This window comes from Martes martes (assembly GCF_963455335.1).
Source record: "Martes martes genome assembly, chromosome: 8".
Classification (NCBI taxonomy): Eukaryota; Metazoa; Chordata; class Mammalia; order Carnivora; family Mustelidae; genus Martes; species Martes martes.
The window spans coordinates 94,622,633-94,645,742 of NC_137895.1; the positions used below are offsets into that span (position 1 = coordinate 94,622,633).

The 23,110-nt window shown below is 38.7% G+C and overlaps 1 protein-coding gene and 1 long non-coding RNA gene across 9 annotated transcripts in view; one reads left to right on the plus strand and one right to left on the minus strand.

The window, feature by feature from the left end:
• The first annotated feature begins 1,338 nt into the window (after window positions 1-1,338).
• SLC16A7 (solute carrier family 16 member 7) overlaps window positions 1,339-23,110 on the plus strand; it is a 179,338-nt gene continuing 157,566 nt past the window's right edge. The window contains exons 1-3 of one of the 8 annotated variants that reach the window (XM_080812539.1): window positions 15,505-15,608; window positions 16,869-16,938; window positions 19,982-20,037. The gene's annotated coding sequence lies outside the window, so the exon portion shown is untranslated. Of the gene's footprint in view, window positions 1,623-3,610; window positions 3,655-15,500; window positions 15,609-16,868; window positions 16,939-19,981; window positions 20,038-23,110 lie in introns of those variants that run through there. The other 7 variants (XM_080812535.1, XM_080812538.1, XM_080812540.1 and 4 more) reach the window with 7 other exon arrangements.
• On the minus strand, window positions 14,475-15,385 carry LOC308348467. Its single transcript, XR_013967335.1, has 3 exons — window positions 15,267-15,385; window positions 14,715-14,972; window positions 14,475-14,600 (listed from the first exon to the last, which is right to left on the minus strand). It is a non-coding gene; the product is annotated as an uncharacterized lncRNA (long non-coding RNA).

Below are 23,110 nucleotides of genomic sequence, written 5' to 3' on the forward strand. Positions count from 1 at the left end.
TTTTATGGACTCTAGACATATGAATTTGTGTTTCTCCTGTTAATCTGTCTTATGTCAATTTACTTATTAGACCAATCAAAGAACACAGAAGGGAAGAAGGGAAAAAGTTTTCCTCCCCCTATGCTTGTCTATTTCCAAATTTGTAAAACGTGAAAAATCATAGTATTTTATTAATTGAAATAACCCATTAAAGTGCTTAGGGCAGTTCCTGACGGTGATAAACACTTATAAATAAGCGATTATTATTACTATTATTATTACTGTTACTGTTATGACCATTTTGATTCCTGTCCCTGAAGCTTCAAAGCTTCAGTTATTTCAACTAAGTTATCTTGACTTCTTATAAGTGATTTCAGTTCTAGAATAAATAAGAAAAGCTTCCAGGAAGTTATATTAATATCTAAGATTAACATAACTTTGTATCTTTTCCCCATTTTCAGGAGCAGAGAGGTAGGTGTATTGGAGGTGAAGGTCTGTTAAATTGACAGAAAAACGACAATCCCAATTCTCAAATTCAACCCCACATTTCTTCTGTTTCTTTTCTTCTAAGAAGCAGTTCAACTCTAAAGACATTTAAGGAGACCAATCTTTGGTGTTACTAAATGTTCACTTCCAGCCCTTCCTCTTTCTAGCTTCCCCAAAAAACATGTTCTAGACAGTGAAGAAAAAAATAAAATAAAGGCAGAACAGACCAAACTAATGGTTGTGGAATTACTATTATCCCCAGCACTATACATTGACAAATATTAAATCCTACTTTGAAGAATTAAATAATCTGAGAAACTAAAAACGGAATAAATTATTTACAGTGACTTTACTTCATTTCTTTCCTGTTTTCAAGTTCTTCTTGTACTATTTTCTGTACTCCTTATTCCACGGTGTAAATTTTATTTTTCCCGTGTTTTGGTTGGTGAGCCTAATCTCTATCCCTGCCATTCCTCCCTTCGCTCCAAAAAAAGACCTTAATCGAAAAACGGCCCAACACTTTTCCTGCCACACTCACAATGAGAATCTTCAAATCTCCCTGCACTGTGCAGGCTCCGCACCCGTGCACACTTTCCCTCTCATAGAGATTGCACAACTCCCCGAGGGTACCTAAGTAGAGCTACTACTACTGCACACCTGGCTCCTAGGTTCGCCGCCAAAGTACTTCGGTAAAACGTGTCACGACCGATCCGCAATAAAAGGTCTTCCTATCTGATTCTTGATTTTCTTTCTTGGCCTAAACTAAACTCTGAAGTGAAAGGCCGGGAGACCCAGAGAGTGTCTACAGCGGTGACAGTCGCTGGGAGCATGCTCAGTCGGCCCTGAGTCACAGGGCGGGGTTCGCCCCCACCCGCGGCCGGCCCGCTCGCGGACAGCCCAGAGCGCTCGCCCCCGCCCTCCTCCTCCACTCCCGCCACCCAGCGGCGCGCGCTCCCGGGCACCAACTAGGGCGCTCAGCCGCCGCGCCTCCCCTCCACCCGCCACCCCCTCCTCCCCCGGCTGCGGGCGAGGACAAGTCTAGGGACATAAATAAATAAATAATTCCATTCACCCGGGGACAGCGAAGCGAACCGGCTGCGGCGGCTGGGGCGGAACGGACTGCTGCAGCGCCCACCCCGTGCCAGACACCGGGTAAAGTAAGTACACCCCGGGAGGGAGGGGGGAGGCGGAGGCGCCGGCGAGAGGAAGGCGAGCGTGCCCCTGCCAAACCAGCTGTCGGCGGAGCCGCACGCGTGTGTAAAAATAATGGCTAATCGGTGACAAACGCGCCGACGCAGAGCGGGCCAGGGAGCCCTTATATAGACAAAAACCCCCTAAGCGGTGGCGGGAGGAGAGCTCGCGTCAGTGAGACGCGCGGACAGCTGCGCTGGAGCTGAGGGGGCCGCAGCCGGCGCGGGCTCGGCCGCGCGCCCGCGCGCGCATGGGGAGGTGGGCCCGAGGGGTCCCGGGCTGCGAGCGCCCGCGCGCCCGCGTGCTTTTGGCTAGGAAGTGCGGACCCTCTGGGCTCTTGCGCAGAGACTCTGCCCACGCGCTGCTCCCCTTCTCCTTGGCCCACGAGTCTCCCAGGGCTGGTCTCCAACAGGCGTGTCGCCCGCGCGCCTGTCGCCGGCATCCCGTCCCAGACCCGCGAACAGCCCGGGGTGGTCTCGTTGCCGAGCAATTGCGGACGAGTGGTGGTGGAAGTGTGTGTAGGGAGGGTCTTTTCTTGTAGCCCTTGATCGGGGCTCGGAGAGGCTGAGAGGAGGGGATAAACGGGGAGGAGGTGTCGTCTTCCTAGTTTTTTGGTCCCCAGGTTGTATAGTGGGGCGGAGGCGGATGGAAAGATGCGTCGGGGAGAGGCCTGCGCTCGGGCAGAAGGGAGCGTGACTGGACCGGGATCGAGGGCCTGCGTCTCCCAGTATCACGCGGGTTTCCTGGGCCGCTGCGCCACGCTGGGGGCGCCAGGCCTGGGCAGGTATTGCTGGAGGCTAGAGACGCGGCTCACGTGTGAACCGCCTCCCCTCACCGGCAGCTCCCCAGCTGCTGCCCTTTGCAGCCCCTTTTCTCCCTTACTTCCGCTCAAGGGATTGCAGACTGCCTTGGTGAGGGTGGTCATGACCAAGGCCACTTTCCTGGTAGGTCTGGCGAGGGGATTTTGTGGTTTACTCCAGGGATATTAAAATACACCCCCCCCCCCCAGCGGTTTCTCTTCAAGTGACTACCATCCCTTCCTGGAGAAGTACTCAGTGGGTTGGGTTGACTGAGGGCTGGCTGGTGTTTGTAGGAAAGCTAATAGTTCATGTCCTCCTCCCTTTCCTGGTCCAAAAGAGACACAGTGGAGAATTAAAATAGTGAGGCATCACGAGGGCGAGGGGGAAAAGACTGGTCAGGAGGAAACAGTGGGCGCTAGATGCCCTTTCCTGGCACTGCGTGCTTACGGCTGAGCACAAGTTGAGAGCTCAGGAGGGCTGCAGACTTTCAAAAGACACATTGACTTGAATGTGCTGTCGTCCTTGGAACCACAAGTACTAAGTGTGCATTTCAGGGAAGTGTGGCAGAGTATCAAAGCTGGGTGGTGGCTGCAGAGAGTAGATGAGGGTTGAACAAGGAGACCCTTATTTAGCCCTGGTGAAGCAATCTTAACTCCGCTTTCTGCTTCTGAACACATTACATTTAAAGCAATCTAAGTGAACGGGCAACTGAATGATTCAGTGAAAGGGAAAGATTATTACCTTAAGCAACTCAGTGTGTTGTGTAACAACTCATGAAGTCAGAAACTGTTTTTTTGGTTTTTTTTCAAAACTCACATCAGCAGTTTGCAATTACATACTGCTTTTTCCCCCCAGGGAGTGTTTTAATAATGGTAAGTGATGTGAAATTTTAACACCATTTCCCAATGTCCAAGTTCTTGAATCCTCCTATAAATGCTCAGTTTATTTCTGGGTATGCATTTACTCTTTTATAATACATAGCTTATATTTTCAGCCTTGAGCCCTCCTGAAGGGTAGAAGGGCAGAGTGACCTATAGAAATATCCCTCATCCAGAGTCATATTCCTGGATCATGAATCTGAAATAAAAGAGGTCTCCTGCATTTACTTTTATTTCTATATTTATATTCAGTAAACTTCTTTTTTTTTTTTTTAGATATTCACATGGAAAAAGATAATTAACTTCAGATAGACTTCAAGGTCAGTTTTGTACTTTCGTAAGGTTGAGCAATTATTTAACAATTTCCTCAGTTTTTCTTATCTCTAAAATGTGGTTGGTAGTATCTACCCTGAAGTGCTATCATGAGGAATAATGTTTATGGAAAACACCTAAACCATAGACTAGCTATTTTTGAACCTCTGGAATCATTCCAGACACTGCACTGTGGTTACCAAGATGGATGAGGGTGGAATTCTGTTCTCAAAAAAATTCACATCTGGTTATCCAGGTTAATCTTCCTCCTATACTGTTAGTGCTTTGTTGTTGTTGTTAGGTATAAGTGTTTTTTAATTTTTTTAAGTTTTCATTTAAATTTCAGTTAGTTAACATACAGCGTAATAATATTAGTTTCAGGTGTACAACATAGTGATTTGACACTTCTGACACCTGGTGCTCATCACAAAATCCTGTTAGCTTTCAATCAATTTCCTTCTCAATGTAAGAGACATATATCCTAAATAACTTGAAAGGGATTTAGCAGTTGTAAGAAATGTTTTTAAGAACTGATAAAAGGCAATTTGAGAAAGGCACCTTACCTCAGAAACTGGTGTATCCAGCCTCATTCTTTTGCCTATTGAGTGACCGTGTATAGGCAGGAAATGGAGGCTTTTCTTCTTGCTATGAGAGAAGGACACTCTTTCCCTGGAAATTATCTCTGCCCATGATCGAGTTCCATTTTTTTGAAAGAAGAGACTGAGCTGCAATTTATTCTACACTTGGGGTGGACTACAATCCACCTACTTTGAGAAGCCCAAGAGTGTAGGACTATAGCAACATCTCTGTAATGTTTACCAACTTCTAGGCACTGTGCTACTACTCTCTGTAAGTCTGTCAATATCTACATTTGTAGAAGAGGAATTTAGGTACCAAGAGTTAACTTGCTCTGATTCCACAGCTGAAGGCCCAGGTCTCGGGCAAAGGAGGGAAGAGGGTAAAAGCAGGGCCTCTGAGAGTCTGGTCTGTCTGGGTTTTGATCCTGGCTCTGCCGTTCACTAGCTAGGACAGATTGCCAAACCTCTCGAAATCTTGGTTTCTTCATGTGCGAAAACTTCTCAAAAACTGTTTCTTCATTTCTTCATGTGCAAAAAGAGGATAATATTCAATTTCATATAATGGAAGTAAAGGTCAGATGAGATAGTACCTGTGAAATGCTTAGCACCGTGCCAAGCACATGTATAATGGCAGCTAGTGTACATATTAATTATGTGGCCTTGAGACTGTTATATTGTTGTAAAGATCACTGCCTTATTCTTGACAGATATTTAGGAACTCTTATAAATGCCATGTTTCCCATTAGATGGCCTAACATTGTTGGATTGCCTCATAAACCGTTACATGGACTCTCATTGTCTAAGAGGTCATTTTGGTGTGTCACAGCCTTTCTCAAAACTGGATCAAAGTGATTAGGAAATGTATTGAGAAACAACTGTACACCAAGTCTTAGTGAGAAACAGAGCTTAAAAGATTTTTTTAAAGAGAAAACTTCGTTTTCTCAGTTGGCCCCTCAAATGGTGAACTGAGGTGCCTAATTTGCCTACCTGGGAGATCCAGTAGTTTACAATCATAATGTAAGAGAATAGCCTAATATGGACCATTGTCTAGAGGGAAAAAAAAAACCACATTTATCCCATATACATGGCCCTTAGTAAATAAGAAGGGGGTATGCGCATTTATGTATAAACAGTAATAATCAAGAGCACTGGGAAAAAATTAACCACAAGTTAAACAAACTGAACTTGACTATAATAAAACTAGTCCAGTTAGCACTGGACTAATTGGTGCTTGGGTACACCAGAGACGTTTTCAACATATTCATAAATATCAGTGTTAACAAGTAATGCCAATATTTTTGAAAACACCTTTCCTGTCCTGCTACAAAAACCTCTTGTGAATGTTTTCATTAATATTCATTTAAATCCCAAATGAGTTCATGAAAATCTTACGGGGAATTTGAGTGACAGCTATGCAATGCTGGTATAAAGATACTTTTGTTAAAGGTTTTGTGCAATTAAGATAGCCCTGCAAAAATTGACATATGTGGTTCAATTATCTAAACTGGTAATTAATTTTTGGTAGTATTTGGCATTAAAACAGCAATTTTTCAATTAAAAATATTTAGTACATGTGGTGAACACAAGAAAAATATTTGTTTAGAGAAATAAAGATCTGCATAAAATGTTGGTGTATTTAGAAAGTTTTTTATGTCAAACTTTGGCTGTTTCCTCACCTAATAACACAATAAATGTGTTCTTATTAGAAGTCTATACCTCTAAACAGATTCTGATTAGAGTTAATATGCAGATGAATTATAATTTGTAAGAAGAAGGTGCCCTGCTAAGTTATTTACTTGAAGACAACTTCTTTTGGAATTAGATTAGATATGAATACACAGCAAAAGTAAAAGGCATGGATTTACTTGAACAGTTTCTAAGGGATGAACTGCATTAATGATATTTGCCTTATTTTAAATCTGATTTTCCAAAATGTAAGAATCCAAAGTTCTGTCAGTTCTTCTCAACTATGCCAAAGGTGTGTTCAGTGATAAACAGCATCACGTGACAGTGTTTCCTAACAGCTGCTACTGTTGGCATTTTGGCAGGACACCTCTTCTTGATGTGGGAGTGCCTCTTTCATTGCAGGACATTAAGTACCTTTGACCCCTGTCCTCCATATACTGATAGCTTCCCCTCCATCATGGTAACTACCAAAAATTCCCCTGATGTTTAAATATACCTCCTGGAAGAATGGTACTAGATGTGGTTGAAAATTATTAGCCAATAGGATCAAATTGAGAACGTTTAAGGAAATTATCCTTGAGATCAGAGTAGCTCCAGGTGTCTTCTGTTTTTTCTTCCAAAGATAATCTCCTGTGAAAATACCTTGATTTGAGGGAATAAGTTCTTTCTTGTAAGATGTATTAAGTATAATCATGTAATAATCATGTTATCCTAAGTTCCAAACTTGCGTTTGTTTTAACCTGTCATCAGCCTTTGGCAGTATTGGCACCTGTTGCTTCCTAAGCTTTTGGCTTCCAGGTACTCCTTGTTTTCCTCTTACTTCTCTGACTACTTATTTGCAGCTCCTTCTTTCCTTCTTTCAAGTCCTGCTCAGTTTTTCTTTTGTGTATATTCTGTTGATTGACAGAGCTCATCCTCTTGTGACCTCTGCTTTCCCCTCCGTATGAATAACTCCCGAGTCATTATCTTCAGCCTTGGCCTTCACATAAGCTTCAGGCGGACCTTTCCAAGTGCCTGCTGGACAGCTCCTCTTCCCTGTGCTGCTGACACCTTGAACGGTATCCTCTGTACTCTCTGTCTTCCTTCTTTGCTTTGCTCTTATTGCTGTTATTGGTATTAGCATTCTAGTCTCGAGGATTTGAGACCTCCCTCCTCCCAGTCTTACATCTCCAAGTCAGTTGCTGAGATCGGACTATTGTACAACCAAAATACTTCTTTTGTACTTTGTTCTTTTCTGATGTTGCCTGACACAGAGTTTGGGCACTTTTGACATACTACCTAGAATCATGTCAGTCTCTTAACGGCTCTTCTCATCTCTAGCCTCTCACTCTACCACATAATTCTGTATTTGCCATCAGATAGTCTTATTGAAGTACACCTCCGTCTCTGATAAGTTCCTGCCACTTCGGTGATTCCTATTCCTGGGTCTAAGGGCTAGCATTTCAGTCCCTGTAATTCTAAAAAAATTTTCCAGGCTCATCTCCCACCATCATCATACTTGAGTCCAGCTGAACTGTCCCCTCTGTCTCATTCATCTGCATTCCATTTCCTGCCACCATATCTTTGGCCATGTTGTCCTTTCATCTTAAAATGCTCTGACTTCCTGCTTTTCCATTTCTAGCTTTAACCTCACCTTCATAACTGAGCTTAAATACTGTGTTCAAATTTCCTTTGAAGGCTCTAGATAAGTAGAAGAAACTTTTTAAAAATTTTAGTAATGTTGCATTTTTAATCAGTCTTACTTGTTTTAAGCATTTTATTATAGTTGCATTTGTATAAGTCTGTAGTTTCTCTTTGTAATACAAATTTCTGGAGGCCAGGTTTAATTATCTGTATTAACATATCTTTTAACACTTTGGTGGATTACAGGATTGTAAGGAATTTAGAGGAAATCTGTTTCTTCCGGCTTCTTTCCATTCTTATGTACTGTTTCTTTAGCATCTTTAATAAACCACCATTTATTAAGTATATACACTGAGGCAATCTGTTCTTTTTAAGGCATTTCCAATTGTGACAAAGTTCTTGCTTCTACCTAGAGTCCTTACTCAGCTTTCTGAGGGCACACAAAATAAATCCCTTCTCATTTTTATTGACAGCCTGTACATATTTGGTGACAGTTTACATGTATCATATTTTTTCTATCAACCTAGCATATTCAAATTTTTACCTGTTGTTTTTGTAACCTGGTTAGGGCCACTGTGTTTTTGGAGGCATTCAGGTTTAGAAAAGTTTAGATAAGAAATTGGTGAGTGTTGGGCGCCTGGGTGGCTCAGTGGGTTAAGCCTCTGCCTTTGGCTCAGGTCTTGATCCTGGGATCAAGTCCCGCATGGGCTCTCTGCTCAGCAGGGAGCCTGCTTCCCTTCCTCTCTCTCTGCCTGCCTCTCTGCCTACTTGTGATCTCTGTCTGTCAAATAAATAAATAAAATCTTTAAAAAAAAAAAAAAGAAATTGGTGAGTGGTTACCTCAAATCAACCTTAGGAACCAGCTTAAGCTGTGCTTATGATTTTCAGAGGCATAAGCAAGAACTTATTTAGTATTGCTAAATAAGCTAAATTAAGCTTTGTTTGTGTGACTAAACTGGTTTTGTCCACTCAGGAATTTTCAGAGCTGTTCTCTGTTTGTTTGTTTGTTTGTTTTTTAAATAATATTTTTTATTTTTTTAAAACATATAATGTATTATTAGCCCCAGGGGTACAGGTCTGTGAATCGCCAGGTTTACACACTTCACAGCACTCACCGTAGCACATACCCTCCCCAATGTCCATAACCCCACCACCCTCTCCCTACCCCCCTCCCCCTGGCCACCTTCAGTTTGTTTTGTGACATTAAGAGTCTCATGGTTTGTCTCCCTTCTGATCCCATCTTGTTTCATTTCTCTGTTTTTTGTTTAATAATATAATTTAAGTGCCTTCTGTGTGTCTGATTCTTTATATATAGTATTTCTAATTCTCATTATTACCAATGTGAGATAAGATTGTATTTATTCATAGATAAACTAAGGACTCAGCAAGATAAGAGCGCCCATTAGGGAACCCAAGAGTCATTGTCTCAGTAGATGTTTGAATGCAGGTAAGATGTTAATGGCAACTAAATCTTGCTTCCGTATCTTAAATAATTTCAAATCAGTAATTAGCATTGATTGCTATATGAAGTACTCTACATAGAGAGCTGAAAATACGCGTAAGATATCCTTCCTGACACCCTGAGGAGACTGTAATTTCAGAGACATTCTCAATGTGTGTACCAGTCATGGGTACAATCCAGATTAGAATTGTCAAAATAAACGGAAGAGAGCAGTGATAGTCTGCAACAGAGGTTGACAAACTGTAGCTCTTGGGTCGGATCTAGCCTGCTGCCTGTTTTTGTAAATGAAGTTTTCCTGGAATACAGCTACACCTATTTGTTTTTACATTCTTGGTGGCCAATTAATTTCCTGCTGCTGGATAGAGTTGAGTAGTTGTAACTTTGCCTATCAAACCTAAATTATTTAATATTTAGCACTTTAAGGAAAATATATTTGTTGTACCCTGCTCTAGGATTTTAGAAGTGGGAGACTTCACTATGTGATGGAGGAATCAAAAAAGACTTTAATGAAAGAAGCGGAAATGTTTTAGAGCTGAGAAGATAGTCTTTTTTTAAAGATTTTATTTATTTGACAGACAAAGATCACACAAGTAGGTAGAGAGGCAGGCAGAGAGAGAGAGAGAGAGAGAGGAGGAAGCAGACTCCCTGCTGAGCAGAGAGCCTGATGTGGGTCTGGATCCCAGGACACTGAGATCCTGACCTGAACCGAAGGCACAGGCTTTAATAACCACTAAGCCACCCAGGCACCCCGAGGAGATAGTCGTTAAGTGAAATGAGGAGATGGTCAGTTTAACCACAAAACTCAAAAGCAAAAGCAAACACATGGATAAATAAAAAAAAATTTTTAAATGTATATAATTCATATAATATAATCATTTGTGAGTATACATTTTGTAAGTATTCATCTAGAACAATGATTCTTTTTTTTAAAATACTGTATTTATTTATTTGACAGAGAGATCACAAGTAGGCAGAGGCAGGCAGAGAGAGATTGGGGGAAGCAGGCTCCCCGCTAAGTAGAGAGCCTGATGTAGGGCTTGATCCCAGGACCCTGAGATCATGACCTGAGCCGAAGGCAGAGGCTTAACCCACTCAGCCACCCAGATGCCCCTAGAACAATGATTCTTAAACTTGATGAGACATTTGAATCAATTGGTGGATTATTTATTTATTTATTTATTTAGATTATCCATTTATTTGAGAAACAGAGGCAGAGTGGGGGAGGATCAGAGGGAAAGGAGTAGAGAGGAAGGAACAGAGGGCGAGAGAGAGGGGACAAGCAGACTCCTCACTGAGCAGGGAGCCAAATGCAAGGCTCTGTCCTAGGACTCCTAGATCATGACCTGATCTGAAACCAGGAGTCAGGTGCTTAACTGACTGAGTCACCCAAGTGCCCCCAACTGGTGTAAAGATAAAATTTTGTTTTACTCAGTAATTTGTGATGCTAAAGCATAGTCTATGTGGAAAATCCCTGATCCAGAGTATTACTCACCTGATAAAATTGACTATTTCCTGTAGAAGACAGAGAAATTTTTTCTCAAAACTTATCTCAATCTTCAAAAAGCACATGCATGCTAGACATGTGTTAATTATTTTTACTAGTCACTAGTTATAGTAAAAAACAAAACAAAACACTAGATACTGAGAACACAACTAAGCGCCAGCACTGTGTCAAGAGCATTTCGTACTTATCTCATTAAAAACTTAGAATAGCCCAGTGAGGTAGATGTTGTTGTTCCCATTCTACAAAAGAGAATACTAAGGATCAGATAGAACAGATACTTGGCTTAAGACTGTGATACTAGTAAATAGACCACCATTATTCATTATCATCAAGAAATTGACTTTTTTAAAAAAGGAAATTTTTGGAGCTGGGACATAGATAAGAATGGACTTCAATAAATTAAAAAAAAGTGAATTTGCCACTTTGTTCTATCATGTGACTAAACTCTGTTAAAAGCATTGTGCCATATTTTTGTAAAAGTTGAGTCTGCTTTCACTGCAAATGCGTCTGCAAGTTTTTATTGAAAATACTGTTTTATTGACCCAGAACTTTCTATATCCTCTCTGTTTCTTTTGTTTCTTTCTCTCTTTTCCTTCTTAATGTTTGGTTCATTATAATGTCTTCTTTTTTTCCTTCCCTTTTCTGTAGTATTCCTTCCTAATATTCATCTAGGCCCCACTTGCTTATTCTACGATGTCTTTAGTGTAGCAATAAAGTGCTTCAGTGCATTTTCCTAGAGCAATGGCCTCTTTGAAAGGAAAAAGAATCAGTGCAACTTAATACCAGGTGTCTTTTTTTTTTTTCCTCCCTGAACTTAGAAAACAGCAGGTACTGCAGAAATATTTGCATATCACTAATGGATATGACAAAATAATAAATAGATAGGAAAAGGTGAGTGATCAGAAGAAGCTGCTGGGAGTATATGAAAATGTAAATCCATCCCTCACGGGCCACGTTAACATCTCTGTGGAGAGTAATCTGGCCACTTGTGCCTTGGAAAGAACATTAATTACACACAGTAATGGCCTGCTGCAGGATTCACAGATACCAGTTCTAAAGTTCACTAAAAACTGTTCCCTTTTTTATCCTTAATTTTCTAAGTAATAAATGCTGTGGATTTAAGAAAAAAGCTGCTTCATTGAGGAGAATGCGAATTTTTATTGTTACTTTATTTTATTTTTATCAATAACCTAGACTTGTTACTCTTATCTCAGTAAAATACCTGGGCCCATATCTACATTTGTTTTCAAATGTTCAATAAAAAGGGGGAAGAGACACTTCTGTAGACATATCAGTAATTAAAAATAAAGTACTTTTTAAATTAATTTTAAAGGTTTTTTTAAGATTTTTAAAATGATTTTATTTATTTATTTGACACAGAGAGAGAGCAGGAGTACAAGCAGGGGGAACAGAAGAGGAAGAAGCAGGCTCCCCGATGAGCAGGGAGCCCAGTGTGGGGCTTGATCCCATAGCCCTGGGATCATGACCTGAGCCCAAGGGAGATGCTTAATCATCTGAGCCACCCAGGCGCCCGTTTATTAAGAGATTTTTATTTGTTTATTTGAAAGCAAACAAGCGTGAGAGAGAACAAGCTGGGGATGTGTAGGGCAGTGGCGGAGGGAGAGGGAGAAGCAGACTTCCCACTGAGTAGGGAGCCTGATGCCCAATGTGGGGCTAGATCTCAGAACCCTGGGATCATGACCTCTTCCAAAGGTAGATGCTTAACCGACTGAGCCACCAGGTGCCCCCAAAATAAAATTTATTTTAAATGCTTAGAATCTTAATTATTGTTCATTGGGATATGTCACTGTTTTATGATAAAAATTATTATGCACAATTTGGTCTATAACTTTCATATGAGTGAATGTTCCATCCAACTTTTTTAGTCTATAAGCTGTTTAAATTATTTCACATTTGATCAGGCCTCATATTTTACTAGCTTTTCAGATATTGAGTTGTGGTCTATAAAATCTAAATTTAGAAGTATAATTTTTAAGTTATTCTCTAAGGATTTTCAAAAAGATTTACTCACTCAGATTTTGGAATTAGAAAAGAGACAGAGAAGGCAAATAGCATACTTGGTGCTAGTTGTGTGTCAGAGAGAAGGCGTGGGGCTTTGTATACATTAACTCACATAATCCTGGAAGTCATTATCTGACAGCCTCAATAGCCCTGTAATGTGGACATCATTCTCACTAATTTAGGATGGAAATGAAGCAGGTGGGTTAGGTAACAAAGCTCTGTTTTCAAAATGCACGTTTGTCCTAGTCATGTAGTCTGCCCAGGAAGAGTAGAATCTTCCCTCCCTGAACACACATTTTCTAGAAAAGGAAAATACAGGGAAGATAAAAGAGAAATATTTAGGATTCTGTCCTTTTAGGTTGTGCTAATTAAAAAAATTTTTTTAAATATCAAAATCACACATGGAAGTCTTCTTCAAAAGAACAAAAGGTGGATTAAAAGGACAAGAAAAATGTTGACAAAATTTTATTTTGCCTCTTTTCCACATTGTCTTAGTATGTTTGGGCTGCTATAACAAATACCACAGACTAGGTAGCTTATAAACAACAGAAATTTATTTCTCTTAGTTCTGGAGACTGCAAGTCTGAGATCAGGGTGCCAGTGTGGCCTTCTTCCTCCAGGTTGCAGAGGTCTAGTTGTAGCCTCACATGGAGGGGAGGGATGCAGGAGCTCTATGGGGTCTCCTTTACAAGAGTGCAAATTCCATTCATGAGGGCTCCACCCTCATGACCTAAGCCCTCTGCAAAGGCCCCCTCTCCTAATATCATCACCCCTGACAGTACGATGTCAACATCTGAATCTGAGGGGCCACAAACATTTAGATCACAGTACATACCCTTCCTCCAAAAAAAAGTCAAGTCTGTATAACTGTGTATGTTGTGACTGAGGTTAGCACCAAGAAATGAGACATGGATAACACTATGAAATTAGGACTATGTCGACATAACTGGGATTTGAATATTGTTTTACTTTTTTTTCTGAGTATTTGTGTTTTATTAAATAGGTACATTGACTCCAATTATATGTTAGCAGGAAACTATTCGCATCTAAAAAACCAAAGTCTTCATAATAATTGGCTCATTTAAATCCTGAAACTTCATCATGATTTGAATTCAACGTAAGAGTCCATCTGAAACCCATTTCAATGGAATTTATTTAGGGAGACTTTCATTATATGCAATTTAGCTCTTAGCCATAGCATCAAATGCCAAGTACATTCAGCTGTAGTACCTAGAAGATGGTGCTATAATGAATTCCAGTGTAAATGATTAAAAATGTATTTCTTTCATAGTAAAACAATTTCAAAATACATGATTGAGGTCCTACATGTTTCAAAATGTGAGGCAGTTGAGTTGAACACTGTCTTTTTTATCAGAGTTTTATTGTGTCTAATGCTCATTTAGTGTGGGACTCTTCTTTATAGATGACAAGAGAATGTAATTTGTGCATTGTAATTATAATATTCCTTCCTGACTCCAAAAAGATATCCAATCAAGGAGGTATGGGAAAATTATCATGGATTATTAATACTTGTTGAATAGTATTTTTATGGGAGAGTGTTGATGGGTAAACTAGGGAATGTTCCATTGTTAATTGAACATTGTTTTGGATAAATTAAGAGCAAGGACCATCTATTTTTAGATGATCTATAGTATTCATATGTAGTTTACCAAAACCAAGTTTAAAGACAGTAATTCAAACAAAAAGAAGTTAATCAGGTATTTCTGTATGCATAGGGCTTCTTCCACAAAAGTGGATTCAAGTTGACCTATTAAGGATTATTAATCCTGAATTAAACAAATAGGATATAGTCTGTTGGGATAAGAAAAGTTTCTGCATGGACTGTTTTGGCTTCTAAAAAAGACCATCTTTTGTAACCAAATTATTAATGATTTCAAAAGAAGAGGTTTTGATGTACCCTCCATGTTACCAAAAGGCATTAGAATAGTATATGATGATCAAAGTGCTATGATTCTTTATTTCATTAGAGAATCAAACTTTGCTTTAAAAAGTAGATATTCTTTGTCTGTATAGCCATCTCCTTCCTACATTCCTGGGAAGTCTCCAATTCCTAGAAATCTGAAAATAGAAACATACATAAGAAGATTGTTTCTCAGTTTTCAGTTTAATTTCTGTTTTAAATATGCCAGTGATCACTAATAAAAACATCCTTTGCCTGACAATGACTTTTACCTTTTTTTCCCTTTATAATCTTTTATATGAGGAATTTCCTGATAGGGTTGAAAACAGGTATATGGAGAGATGAGTGTGTGCCAAGATTGGTAAACATTCAGATGCAGAGTTTGCTGTCTCTATGAAACAACCACACTGTGTAGTCACACAATTGCTCCAGTAATAGTACAGCAAAGTTACCAGTCATTCTTCTCTTTGGTGACTCTTCCTGCTCCCGGAGTGTCGTAGTTGCCATTGCCCCAGAAATCTGCCTTTGGCCTGTTGTTGAAAGTAACGGCATAAATATATAAGCATAAAGACACTTATATAGCTCACACTTGTATTTTCTGGATTTTTTTTTTTTTAAGATTTTATGTATTTACTTGACAGACAGAGATCACAAGTAGGCAGAGAAGCAGGCAGAGAGAGAGGGAGGGGGGAAGCAGGCTCCCCACCAAGCAGAGAGCCCCATGCAGGGCTCAATCCCAGGACCCTGGGATCATGACCTGAGCCGAAGGCAGAGGCTTTAACCCACTGAGCCACCCAGGCGCCCCTGGATTTTCTGGATTTTACCTTGCTCATAAGATGTGGATTTATCCTGTGAATCCTAAAGTGCCAGAGCTAAAAAGATGAACCTGTTGGAGCTTGCTTGTTGCCTCATCTTGGACCCTGGCCTGCTTCTGCTCTATGACTTGACTCTGTTGGATCTTGGCATTAACTTTGGCCAGAACCTAGGGACTGTTCCCTGAAATGCCCTTCAGTTTTACTGGAAGGGGAAACTACAAATAATAGTCATGGGAACCTAACGGTTGCCAAAAGCCAGACTGAGAAAGAAAAGCCTAATGGACAAGCAGCAGCATGATGCCTAAAGAGACTCGCTTTTTCTTTACGACCCTGTGCTTGTGACCTTTTAGTGTAAGTACAAAGAGTGGGGATTTTATTGTATAGTATCCCACCTGTCCTATAACCGAAGAATTGGAGGTGCTTCCTTAAGTCTTCTCTGAAGGTAGGAAGCATCCTGATAGTACCTAAATGATGTCATTTTATGGGAATTCTCTCTTTCGCTTCTGACCAAAGCATTTTATCATCTAGTGTGAACAAAACTAAAAAAATTAGATAATAACAAAAATCATTTGCCATGCGATAGAGGTATTCTGGGTGGACTACTAAAATTGTCTAAATTTGTGCTTAAAATCTGTATAAGGAAGCTCATAGTTTTTCTTGAATTTATTTTAAATTTTGGTGGCTGCTTTAATTTTTAATGAGAAAAATACTGAGTCAGTTATTTTGCACAAATACAAAAAAGAAACATTCTAAATTGATTTTTACGTTACCTTATTAGGGTTTTATTGTGTAAAAATAACTCCATTGTCTTCTTAAGACTCTGCTTGATTGTATTTCTTAATTCAGTTGTCTCACCTATTTGTAAGAGTAAAAAAATAAAAAACATGCAGTAGAATGAACAAGGGGAACGGAGTCAGTTTTATTCTGGAAAGAAGGTATCATCTATGGATATAGAGGAATTTCAACATTTCCAGAATAAGGCCACTGTATGAGGAGAGCTTAGATGCATGTTATTTATTTATACCATTCCCCTGACATTCATTATTTAAAAGGCAACTAAAACTCATCTCTACTATTACACTTAATAGTATATTTTCTAGCATCATTACCCAGTTAAAAGTCATATTCTGTCCAAGAATTTACTTACCATGAGTGAGATTTCATAGGGTTTAATATGGTATATGGTTTGGCACAAATACATTCTTTGGAGAGGAGGCTGTCGAACTTTATAAATAATTAGTCTAGATTTTTTCTAATGCATAATATTTTGTGTCAATATGTAGTGTGAGGAGAAAATCACTTTTATTTTGTAAGCATTATTGTTAGGCCCATTTCACCATGAAGTATGGCATCAAAAAATTTAATCTGCACATATTGTTGCTCTATTCTGCAAGTCTTTAGTCATATGAATGTATTACTTAAATTAGTGCACTTTCATAAAATTTATAAAGGCAAAATTGTTTCTTATTAAATGTATGTACCCTTCTCATCCATCATTATTAGTATACTCATAAAATTCTACTTGGCTTTGGACAGGCACTGGCCTCTAATCTATACTCTATTCACGCAATACCTTAAGTTCAAAATTTTCCAAACTTTACTTGATTACAGATGCCATTTTGAACAGAATTTCATAGCATTGTGATTTAATGGAACACCATTTAGGAAACATTGCCTTGAGGTAAGACCTTTGTGTTTAAGACAAAATAGAATTTTGAAAGAATTATTTATAAAGCCCTGCTTGTGCCTGAAGAGTAGATTCTGGATTTCATTGTCACAGTTTTAAAGACATGACATATTCCTAGGTGTCTTGGAAAGCATAGCAAATCAGGTAGCCACTGTCCCTGTTTTCATAAGAAAATGACAAACATCAAGGTCATATGGGTTACTACAATTTTAATATTGATATAATAAACAACAATAAAAAGCAAAGTGGTAAGTGGAATTATTAAGGTGGGGAATTAGTTGTTGAAACCTGGGATCTGTCCTAATACTCTCAAAATAATTTAAATCTAATACATGAACTAAATGAACAATTCCCATGTGAGAATACTGTGATTATCTTGTTTATTATTCATTCAATCACTCTGCCTTTTCAAATCTTGGGCTTTTAATTGTTAGAAAAAGCATTTATTTTACTGACGTCTCTTTCTCCTTGTTTCTCTGGATTGGCACATCATACATAGAGACATTCTAAAAATTTGAACTCCTTTGCTGATAAAAGCTTTTAGTTACTGAAATGTAGGTTTATTTTATGGGGGTTGGCTGTCCAAATTTTGTGTAATCCTGAAGGTTTTTTTTTTTTTTTTTAAAGACTTTATTTATTTATTTGACAGACAGAGATCACAAGTAGGCAGAGGAGCAGGCAGAGAGAGAGGAGGAAGCAGGCTCCCTGCCGAGCAGAGAGCCTGTTACAGGGCTCGATCCCAGGACCCTGGGATCATGACCTGAGCTGAAGGCAGAGGCTTTAACCCACTGAGCCACCCAGGCGCCCCAATCCTGAAGGTTTTTGTTTTGTTTTTCCTGATTGGAGGCAAACACATCTGGTGTGTATTGCAGGATTACTAAGAAAAAAATTGAAACCATTCCTTGTTATCTGTAATCCAGATTTTCTTTTTTTCTATAGTATAGTATTAAGCTTGTAGCCGTATCACTGAACTGGTTAATTATCAATACCATTTATATGCTTATCTGCTGAATAGACTTTATAGATTTCCTTAAACACACAACTCAGCATCCCTAAATTACTCTTCTTACCACATTCCAAAGTTTTATTCCATATACCTCACACTGGAACATTTATTAAACCACATGTCTAACTTACATAAATTGGTATATGGTTATGGATTTTAAAATATGGATGCTTAGTATTTTTTGCTAATTATCTTTGCATATAATATCTTTCCATTCTTCCTAATGTGATTGAGATCAATGAACCTAAAAATATTGTTGTACTAAATAATGGGGCTAAGAGATGAGTAAAAATCACCTGCATTCAAGAAGCATAAGAGCAAGTTTCCTACTTTTGACTAATGTTTGCCAGTCTACTAAAACAACACATTGGACTTTTCCTTCCATACTTCCTATACCCTTTAATGTAATGAAAATTAAGATTTTGCAAAGTCAGTCTTTTTAAAGTAGAATGCTCCCTTCCAAGGTCTGAATGCATGACAATTAGCAGTCTCCATTGTTCAACACACACGCTTATGGTGTGTGATTTTCCCTTTTTTTTTTTTTAAAGATTTTATTTGTTTATTTGACAGAGATCACAAGTAGGCAGAGAGGCAGGCAGAGAGACAGAGGGGGAAGCAGGCTTCCTGCTGAGCAGAGAGTCCGATGTGGGGCTCCATCCCAGGACCCTGGGATCATGACCTGAGCTGAAGGCAGAGGCTTAACCCACTGAGCCACCCAGGTGCCCCTGATTTTCCCTTCTTAATAGTGGTTCTTGTCATAACATACACGAAGATGTTAACGTCAAGAAATTTTGAAGAGAAATGGTTGTTACTTTTTTATCACTGGTACCACCGTCCCCTTCCTCCTTCCCACAATTTACTTTTTTCTTGATTTTGTGGGAATCACCTATCTATACTGAATTTTTGGTGCAAGAAATGGCATCTTCGATAGTAGAAATTGTTTTACTTGGAAACTGGCTATACTTTCTATGTAGAATTTTATGCTGATGAAATTTTGTGTTTTTTCTGTTTTCTGCACTTTTCAACTACAATACCTGAGCACTTCCATGGATCCATCTTATTTCTCAATCACACTAAAAATTCTATATGTTGGATGTATCTGAAGCGAGCATTTAAACTTTTTGGGTGAGCTCTTGCTTTAACATAAAGATTTTGCCAAATATTTCCTATTGAAATGGACATTTAGGCTTTACCAAATCTGACTTATAAAGCATATACCCTTTTCCTTTTCAGATTTATAGGATTCAGACAAAGGAAAATTTAAGCTCTGGATTTGCATTGAAGACTTTATTTGAATTTAGTATCATGGATTTTATACAATGTCTGAGTAAACTGAGCCATGCATTCAAAGAAACTTTGAAGTTGTGTAGCCCAGTTTTTCACCCAGTGTATTAATATTATCTACTGAATCCATGAAAAGTGATTACCCAACTTCACTTAAAAGGTTTGCAGGCATACAGTGAACTCAACATCTTACAAGAGGCCACAGGTTTCTTAGCCAGCTTCATTTGTTAGTAAGTTTAGCCTAAGAGAAAAAGTTCCTATGAATTGTGTTCTTTACATTTTCCCTAATCTAGGAATTGGCAAAATTCATAACCAAAAGGCAGCCAGAGAGAAGAATGGCACATATGCCCCAAATAAGCAATTATAGTAATGTTATCACAATGCCTTACATTTACTTAGTGCCTACTGTCTCAGGCACTCTCCTAAATACATCATGTGTGATCTTGTTTTTAGTTCATACACATAAGAGAGGTACCATTATTACTTTTTTTTCCAGCAAAGAACAAAAGTACTGAGACATTAAGTGACTCACCAACGTTCACAAAGTTAGTAAATAATAGAGATAATATTTGGGTATAGACACTCCAGATTCCACATTTTAATACTGAGATCATAATTTTAACATCTGAACTAACTGTTCAGCGTCCTAGAAAGTCAGAGAAGGTAGGCACCTACCCAACACGTGAGTTCTGTGGTTGAGTTCTGTGTCAATACTGTTTTTGTTTTTTTTCTCCTTTTTTCCTTAAGCTATGCTGAGTGGGAATCTGGTTTCTTGCAGCCATGGATGCCCGCCTTTAAAAAAGGTTTGATTAATCATGTTCTTCTCAGTTTTGACTGCATAAATTACTCTGAGGGTTATAGATTCATTGTTGAAGTTCTAGATGCAAAGCAAAACATACCAAGTTGGAACGTATCTATTGCTTCATGTAAAAACTTCTTCCTCTGAAAACATCAAGTTATTGAATTTATAATCAAGTATGTTTATGAAAAATTGCATATGGAGATATCACATTATGGTCTGCATTAGAATTGATATTAATGAGGCAGGCATCAACCAAGTGGTCTTACCTATGGGCTTAGAATGCAGTTTTTGCCATGTGGTGCTCAAGAAGTTATATTTCTCGGCATTTTCATTAGCCTGGAAAGTCAGTGCTAAGGCCTTGTCATCAGTTCCTGTTCTTGGTTTTGCGAAAAGAATGATGTCTGTATTAACACCTCTGCAACAAAAGGATATTAGAGTTGAGTGTCTCCTTTGGAAGGAACAGAACATAGGAAATTGGTAAGAGAAAAGAAGTAAGAGTCTGTGTAGCAGAGAAGGGGTAGGAGACATGCATTTGTGAGGAAGAGAAGTCAAGCATACAGTAAGAATACACCTCAAAAGAGAACCATATGGGACTATTAATCGGAAATATAAAATTATGCACAAAAATTCACCCTCTCCGAATCTTAATGGTTTTTTGGTCTACTTTCCTTAGCCATGCAAAATTGGCCCACTGATTGTACTTACGGGCCAGCTCAAACATGATCTGCTTTGACAGGCCAATCTGAACAGAGGCAGAATGTATAATTAAACAGCCTCTGCCTAGGATTGTAGTAATAGTGAGGCTAAGCTGGAAGTCAGTGTGCCCCATTACTGACAATTGGAGGAATTAGCTTTTAGCAGTGTTTCTCAACAGCAAATCTGATTCAAGAGTTGGTGTACCATGGTTGACCATTGTTTTCTCAAGTATAATCTCTCTCTCCCTCTTTTTAAAAATAATGTGAGTTACATGCTTGCATTCGCGAGCCTGATTTCCCCAGCCTCATTTTCTTCTGCTGTTGGGGGTACTTTATGCCTGTCTCCACATACCGATTATTGGTTGTAGAATTCTCTGGCTTCCCAGTCCTCTGTGAGAACTGGGACACAACCCTGTTCTTTACAGTCTCCTTCCATGGGGAGAGGAGTCCATGAACCTCACCCCAGGAGAAAATGTCCTGCTACCCTAAAGTGGATCATGTTTGTGGTTATCTTCTAGCTGGCCTAGACTTCAGGCTATCACCCATCATACATATACTCTCTATCCACTGGGTCAGGATCCTGATTCATGGTATGGACTCTTCCTAATTATCACTAGTGATGGTCTTATGTCATCTAATGATCACTCTGACTTGAATATCCCTTTCTCTCTGCAACTAACACAATTCACCCTGTACCAGAATTGCCAAGCTACTAATTGTTTTCCTCTTGTTCTTAGATTACAAAGACCTTGATGGTTAAATCATGTCATAGTTTCCTGGGATCCACACAAAGTATTCCCATGTATTTCTTTCTGGCAAATTAAAAAGTCTACTTGTAGAATCATAGGCTCATACACTACCCTGTCTGAGAAGCATCAAATTACCATGTATTATGTTTGGCGCTTCATGATACTAATTAATAGTTTAAATTATTTTGAAGTAGTTTAATATTGCCATTTTTAAATGATATGCCAGAATAGAAGGTCAAGGTCCTCTAATGCTTCTCTGAGAATTTGGTTAAAGCTAAGATTTAGTGCAAACTATGCCATTTGGTTATGTGGTGTGAGTGTAGTTTTGTTTCAGGTTTTGAGGTATGTAAACATCAACTTTTAAAATTCACTTTATTAAAATAGAAAAAAATTCCATATAGAAGCTAGGAAATTGTAATTTGTTTTTTATCCTATCCATGTTTGTTTGTTTGGTGGGGGTAGGAGTGGTAAGGAAGTGGTTGGTGCATTGAATACCCATTCATATTACTTCAGGATTGGAAATTTGCTTTGTTTTGAAGAAACTATGCATTTCAGCTATACTTTCAGTATTTCCTCATATGTTTATAACTTAATTTACTTTTTCCATTCCACCCACAAATCACATACATCTTTGTGTTCTCTTTCTTCCGATTGAAGTAAATATGAAATTAATGCCACAGTCAGCACCAAATTTTACACCTAGAGTGAGAAGGTGGTATAAATATGGTTTATGCCTCCCAAGTACTTTTGTGTGCTCAAAACGAGGTAAAGTTAAATTGTTAAGGGAGCTAGAAAACTATCTTTTAATGAAGCATAAGCTAACATTTGAAGTATCTACTTCACTACACGTTCAAACATTATTATCGGCCTACTTACATGTTGCTGGGCTGCTGTTTAAACCAGTATAATCTTCCTTCCAGGCCAAAAAATAGGTAGCTGTTCCCCTCCTTACTCATGTTGATTTAAAATGAAACATGCAAATTTGTCAAACATTTTAGTCCACATATATTGATAAAATAAGTCAGACTGTAATTATCATTTTCTGTCATCACATAAAGTACCCAAGTCTTTTATCCATTTTTTCTATATGAGTGTTTATCTTTTTATTGCTTAGATAGGTTTTTATATATCCCGAGTATTCTGTACATACATATTACAAATACCTTCCTTCAGACACAGGCGTTCTTTTTCATCTCTTGTATAGTGTCTTTTGATACATTTTGAATTTTAATAGATGAATTTATCAGTTATTTTCATTTTTTTATTTGTTTAATTTGCTAGTTTCTTGCTTAATATATCTTTTCAACCCCCAGGTCATAAAGATACTATCCTAAATGTCTCTCAGCACTGTCCAGTAGACTTTTGTACACTGATGGAAATATTTTGTATCTGGCACTGTCCAGTATGCTAGGCACTAGCCACACGTGACTTTCGAGCACCTGAGATGTGAAAAGTGCAACTGAAGAACTAAATTCTTAAATTTCATTGTAAGCAATTTAGGTTTAAATTTAAATAGACTCACATGGCTGTTGGATTGGATAGCACAACCCCAGATCTGTCTTATCTTAATATTTTTTTTTTTTTTTTTTTTTTTTATTTATTTGTCAGAGAGAGAGAGAGGGAGAGAGAG